This window comes from Lutra lutra, chromosome 3 (assembly GCF_902655055.1).
Source record: "Lutra lutra chromosome 3, mLutLut1.2, whole genome shotgun sequence".
NCBI classification, from domain to species: Eukaryota; Metazoa; Chordata; class Mammalia; order Carnivora; family Mustelidae; genus Lutra; species Lutra lutra.
In genome coordinates, this window is record NC_062280.1 from 173,259,452 (window position 1) to 173,266,104 (window position 6,653).

General features: G+C 40.3%; 1 pseudogene; it reads right to left on the minus strand.

Annotated features, from left to right (window-relative positions):
- Window positions 1-449: 449 nt before the first annotated feature.
- On the minus strand, window positions 450-5,878 carry LOC125095656 (60S ribosomal protein L27a-like; annotated as a pseudogene).
- Between the last annotated feature and the right edge of the window lie 775 nt (window positions 5,879-6,653).

The window sequence follows — 6,653 nt, forward strand, 5'->3', positions numbered from 1 at the left end:
TAAAGCCCAGATTCACATTCTCTCAGATTAGCAAACCTGGTAGAAATAGAACTTCTCTTCTCAAGTTCATATGTCAATTCCAGGTAAGGTCTTTGATTAGCTTGCTTGCATGACATGTCCAATCTTGGATCAAGTAACATGAAATTCAAATTAGCTGGGGGTTGAGGAGGGTCTATTACAAGACAAACAGATGGTGCTTACAATTTTATGGTCTATTAAAAGATGCAGTAGTACACATGGAAAAAATTAGTTCCCATTATTTGAAAATGCTTACTTTATCAAATTTATATAATTTTCCACTATATAAAAACTGAGCTATAGTTATGGAAGACCTACTGAGATGCCAGTCCATTTTCCATAAGATAAAAGCTTTCTTTGGTTCTCCAGAGTTCAGATAATTCTATTATTATTACCGTTGTTGTTATTATTATTACTATTTATTTTATTTATTTTTTTGAAAAGCACCTGTTAGCATTAAATGAAGCTCTCTCCACATGGCTTCAAGCTACTAGGATGCAGGCCTCCCCACCATACCCTTAATCTTCTCCTCCACAACTCTACTGAAGAATTTGACCTTCACGATGACAGGCTGTTCCGGGAGCTTTCCCTTTCCCAAACCCGTGTAGTAGCCTGATCGCACCACATCAGTGATAGGAACAGTTCCAGCCTTGGTTTTGGTGGCATTCCCCTGTGTCTGCTCACTGATTAAGGCCCACAGTTTATCATTTGGGCAGAAGCTCTGGTTCCTTTTCAAGTGGTAATGTCTCATATCAGCTTTTCCAAAGTAAGCTGGGTGATATCTGTCCAGGTGGACCCTGTGGTGACCCGTGCCGCCAGAATCACCCAGTCCTCCTGGGAGCTTCCGGTGCCTGTAGATGGGGCTATGGCCATGGCTCCTGCGAGTCCCAATTTCCGGGTCTTCCTCGGTCTGGATGGCACATTGGCAGTCCAGGTGGAAGACCAGAGGACTCAAACTTTTATCATGTATACTCAGTAAAAACACTGAAACTATATATTTAATAATTTTGTATTTGAAACAACATGCAGATTTGATGAGTTTTACTTTCTACCACTTTTCTAGCCAGTGTAATTAAGAGCTATTCCTATGCTATGTCAGATTGTTCTATTGGATTATTGATCTCTGTCAATACTCCATTTAGGAAACAAAGTAGAAATCATGGATCTCTTAAAACAAAAGAATGCTTTAAATAAAAGTATATAACTCTATAGCATTGGCTTTAGAGGATTTTTTGAAGAGCATAATTTTAGTTTTCCAATGATGCAGAGATTTAAAGAGGCAAGAGGTGCCATTTGCTAAAGGGTGTTGGACTCTGGTTAGTGGAACAAATGGAGAGAATCCAGCTCATGGATCATTGCAAGTAGGAGGGCAGTGACTGAGCAAAAGCAAATAAATGCTTGATGCCCAGGACAGAAATACAGTATTCAGACTAAGTTTGGTCATGTTATTTGTGGTAGTATTTAGATTTTATGTAGCTTATAAAATGTTGGACAATTGTCTCAGAAGTTTCGATTGTTAACATTGGGCTTTCTTTCTTTCCTTCTTTCCTTCCTTACTTCCATAGGATATAGGTAACTTCACAGCTTATATGTACACAGTTATCAATCAATCATGCACTACTGTATAATTTTTGAAAAGAACGTAAAGTTTGCCCTGCCCTTAACTTAATTCAATCAGATATGAGATATTTTATTGCATGTAGTTCCCTTTTCTCATCCTTCAAATAAGCCCTTGACAGAGGCCAGTGTTTCCATGACCAAAGAGAAGAGTCGTCTAAATCTTTGTTTTTCAAAATGTAGTCTGTACCACTAGCAACGATGGCACAGCTGAATCCCAGGCTCCACTTCAGACCTATTGTATTTGGAACTTATAAGAGCCACCAGCGATCTGTGATGTTTCTAGGGTTTGGAAAAGCAAGGATTAATGGTAAAGGCTGTTTTGGAAGGGAGGTTCAGAGGCAGCCAGGCATGTAGGATTTAAAGGTCCCTCATGATCAATCTGGATATAGCTGAGATTTTTTTAACTGGAAAATAAGGTAAATGAAGTGGTGTTTAAGGAAAATCCATGTGACTCCAATTTGCAGGTGGATGTGAGAGAGAGAGAGAGAGAGAGAGAATGGGAAAGAAGGGAGATGGTGGGAGAAAGGAGACACTGAAAACAATTAGGGCATTACAACCCAACCCTGAAACAAAGGGATATTGGTTTGATATGGGCTCTTGGCAATGGGGATGGCAAGGAAGGGACTCTGTAAAACACTCTTAGTAATTTTAGTGGTTGGGATGCGTTCACATTACCCCGGGAAGTCTGGCTCTCTGTGTCTCAGCTTTGGACCCCACTCATGGCCTGGCTCTGCCACGGTAACTAAAAATTCATTTAAAAAATGAGGGCGGGGGAGGACATCTATATAGCTTCTGAGAAATTGAGTTTACTCATACATGATTATATAATTTGCATAAGACAAGTTTCAGCTTGTACTCCTTTGATACAAGGGCAACTTACTTATCGATTTTCTAAATATTAGCCAGAAACATTTAATGGCCACTGGCTATGTTAGAGTGCAACTTTCCAGTATTTCAAAAATTAATGTTCTGAAATAATTCAGGGCCATTATCTTCAACGAGAGAAATGGTTTTGAGGGAACTCGTGTTTGACAATTACTAGTTTGTTTGTGTTTTAAGAATGATTTTATTTTTTCAGTAATCTCTACCACACGGGGCTCGAGCTTACCATCCCGAGGTGAAGAGCTGCGGGTTCACCGACTGAGCCAGCCAGGTGCCCCCGATAATTACTGTTTCTTTTTTTTTTTTTTTTTAAGATTTTATTTATTTATTTGACAGAGAGAGATCACAAGTAGGCAGAGAGGCAGGCAGAGAGAGAGAGAGGGAAGCAGGCTCCCTGCTGAGCAGAGAGCCCGATGCGGGACTCGATCCCAGGACCCTGAGACCATGACCTGAGCCGAAGGCAGAGGCTTAACCCACTGAGCCACCCAGGCGCCCAATTACTGTTTCTTTATTCAGCTTTTTGCTCCATGAAAGCCATAAAAAATACACGTTCAATTCATTTTCTGATTACAATGGATCCAAGAGAAAAAGAGCATTGGATAGTGATAGCACATGTATCTTTTACATTTTCTTAAGACAAAGTATTAAAGTACATGTTACTCTTATACCATTGCACTCAAGGAATTCAAAGGAAACTAGAATATTCACAGAATGCTCGGAGAGTCCTAAAGTAATGGTGCTTAGAATGACATTTTTGACATTCGCTGTTGAACTGTGTTGTTGCACTTTGCAAGGGACACGGCAAACAGATTCTAAGAGCAAAACCAAAATCAAACAACCACTGCCCCCCACCCCACCCTCCGCCCTTCGCCTTCCACAGCGTATCCCGAATCATTGTTCCTTCCCAGATTGTTCCCATTCACTCCAAATGAGCTTCCTGCCTTGCAGGGATAACTAAAAACTGCAGTCAGATGTAGGAGCTGCTTAATCAGGTCTGGGAATCAGGCCTTAATTAAAATGCTTGGAAAAGAAGAGCAAATGAAAATTATTAAGCTTCATTCTCGATTCCTGTTTCTAATTTTAAAGAGGAAATCATGCATTAATCAAGCCCCATGCTAGAGCTCAGAGGCACGTTTTTGAAATATCCCAAAATAACAAGGGGAAAGTTTTTGCTCTGTTTCAATGAAACCACCCTTGACTATTTGCTATGTATAGTACAGTCTACTCCAGTATGTGGTGTGCTAGGCTGCAACATACTAAGCTTTGGCTACATTAAAATTTTTTTCTGGACCCAAGGTCTGGAGCATGATAACCAAGGGGGGGAATGTATTCCCTGAAAATAAAACAAAAATTTGCAGAACCCATTAGAGGTCAACGGAAGTGAATCTAATGCTTTAAGAGAGGAACACAACTCTACAAAGAGCCACATGGCAGACAATTTCTGGTGAGCAGAAAATTGCATTTATAGCAAATTTTTTTGTGTGTGATACAGATTCATAATCAGTATATTTTGTGTTGTTCAAACTTACACGTAAAAGGGGGATAGTGATTGTTTTAAGTGAGGGGAACATTATTCCTCTTTTCTGCAATACAATAAAGTATGAATATCATATTCTTAAAAATGTCTTAGCAAAAATTCTGCAATTTTGTATCCTGATCCACATTATAAAAACAAAGAAACACAGGTGGATCTCTGCCCCCACGAGTTTCTTTATGACTCTAAAGTAATAATTCAAGTCTTTGCTCCTACTGGCTTCACTGATGTTTGTAACTTCCTTTCAAAGGAGATTCTGGGGTGTGAGGATGATGGCTCGGGGGTGATTCCTTGTGAAGCAGAATTTACTCACCATCAGAAACTGTCTTTCTGCATCTCTGTTATTCTCTCAGTATCCAGAGGCCATCATTTAGAGACTTGCTTAGCCTCTTTTGTCTCCTTATAATTAATTCTGAAAATCTTCATGATAAAGATGGTCTAATCTTTAAAATTTAAAAAAAATGGATTCTTAAATGCATTTTTAAAATCAGCTTTTCTGGAGCTTAAAAGTTGTGTGAGGACAGAGACTGAATCCATCGTGTGTGTGTGTGTGTGTGTGCGCGTGTGTGTGTGTGTGCAAGTGTCTGTTTCTTCAGGCAGTAGAGAGTTTTAAGTACACTATGCCCGCAGAAAACATTTGTCAGGTGACTGAAGCTAAAGGTGGGGGGATCGTTGGGATTAGCGGAACATGCCTGGAGATTTCAACATATGATTTGTTAAGAAGATGGTAAAATAGTAAGAGAATGATGGGTGTATAACTCTTCCAGGAAATTTTAATAGGCAGGGTTTCAAACAGTTTCATTAAGTAGGCCAACTCATATTCTTTCCTTACATTTAAAAAGAAGGAGGAGTCTTCTCTGTTTTGTTTTTAAGACTAACTACTATGCTAACAGGGTTGTTTGTTGGTTTGTTTTCCAGACATTTCATTTCAGGCACTTTCCCCTTTCTGACATTTTTTCCGAGTCTCTTGCATTCTGGAGTAAAAAAAAAATCCCAGCATTTTCCTCCAGCCAGTTCTGGCCTTTCATCTTTCCTGCCCACCACGACACTATGGATATTAATATCAATATCAGTATCCCTCAAACCAAACCAAACAACCTACAAGCAAACAAACAAAGCCATGTTTCCCCCATAGCCCATTGAGATCCAATGACCAAGACCCTGTTTTACTAAAGATTGTTTCCAGAGCTAGACCTTGGCACATTTCCTGTCACAGTGTTCTTCCTCCCCCTCCTCTTCCTTTTTCTTCTTCCCCCTCCTCCTCTTTCCTCCTCCCTCCTCTTCTCCCTCCTCCTCCGTCTCCTCTTCCTTCTTCCTCCTCCTCCTCCGTCTCCATCTCCTTCTTCCTTCTCTTCCCCTTCTTCTCCTTCTCCTCCTCCCCCGCTTCCTCCTTCTCCTCCTCCTTTTCCTTCTCCTTCACCTTCTTCTTCTTCATCAACTTCTTTTTCTTCTTCCTCTGCTTCTGTTTCTGTATCTGCTTTTTGAGTGCTTTTGTTCCTTGAGCTCACTTGTAATTATATCTGCCAAAGAAAGGGCAGAACAAGCAGCAACAGGACTTAGGATACTATATCATGGCAAAGATAGCTAGCTTTTGGCCTCCTGGTAAAGAATTAGCTGTTTAATGAATAACAAATTATAAACAGACCCCGAGGTTAAAGGATAACAGGCACAGTCTTGGTCTTCACCTTATTAAGTAGACATACTCCTCAGACTTCAGGCCAATTACTTCAGTGGGAACCACCGGGGCTAAATCGAATGTTTCTGTTGTAGTTTCCATCCTATTTACTTACCTAGACCGTAGATCTGAAGAGGGTCAACTTTCATGTTGATGTTTTCTATTTTAGTATTGTTTAAAAAGTAAGAAACCCCTGTCTGGAAAATATGGTATGTTTTTGTCACAGTGTGGTAAGTGCTTGCGGGGGTGTGTGGGTAGCAAGTTCAGCATGTGTAGGCCGACAGAGAGGAGCATGGTCAGACTGAGGAACAGAGGTGTGAAAAAATGTTAGCAAGAACAAGGCTATAAAAACATGTGCCTCTTCTTACCAAGCAAAACACTTTTCACATTTCCTGAAATAACTGAAAAGTCCTGATAAATGATGATAAGGTTTACATCCTCATTGACTCAGGTTAATCTTTTTCAGAGAAATAGGTCTGATACTAGGTATTAGATCAGTATTTTTGGCTTATGGACTATTTACATTCAACAAACTGTTTATTATGCTCCTGCTGTGTGCCAGCAGGCATTTTGCTCAAAGCCAGCAGTACCCAAATGCATAGGTTTTGCCTTTAGGGTGACTGGAAGACTGGGAAAAACAATGGAGTTACAAACAAATAACATTCTGGTTTTGAAGCTTTGATTATAAATAATTATAAAGAATGTCTAATGGACACAGACAAAGAACATTAATACTGTCGGTGGTTGAGGGGGGCATTGGGACTAGAAAAGAAAAATTAGGAGATGAGGGAGTCTGACTTGAAGCAAGATGTTGCTGGTTCATAGCTGTAGTTCAGAGGTGCCTCTCCAGGGGGACAAGCAGATGCGTTCAGAGGCGTGGTTTGCAAGGCACGGTCCCTGGACTAGCTGCATCACCGTTACCTG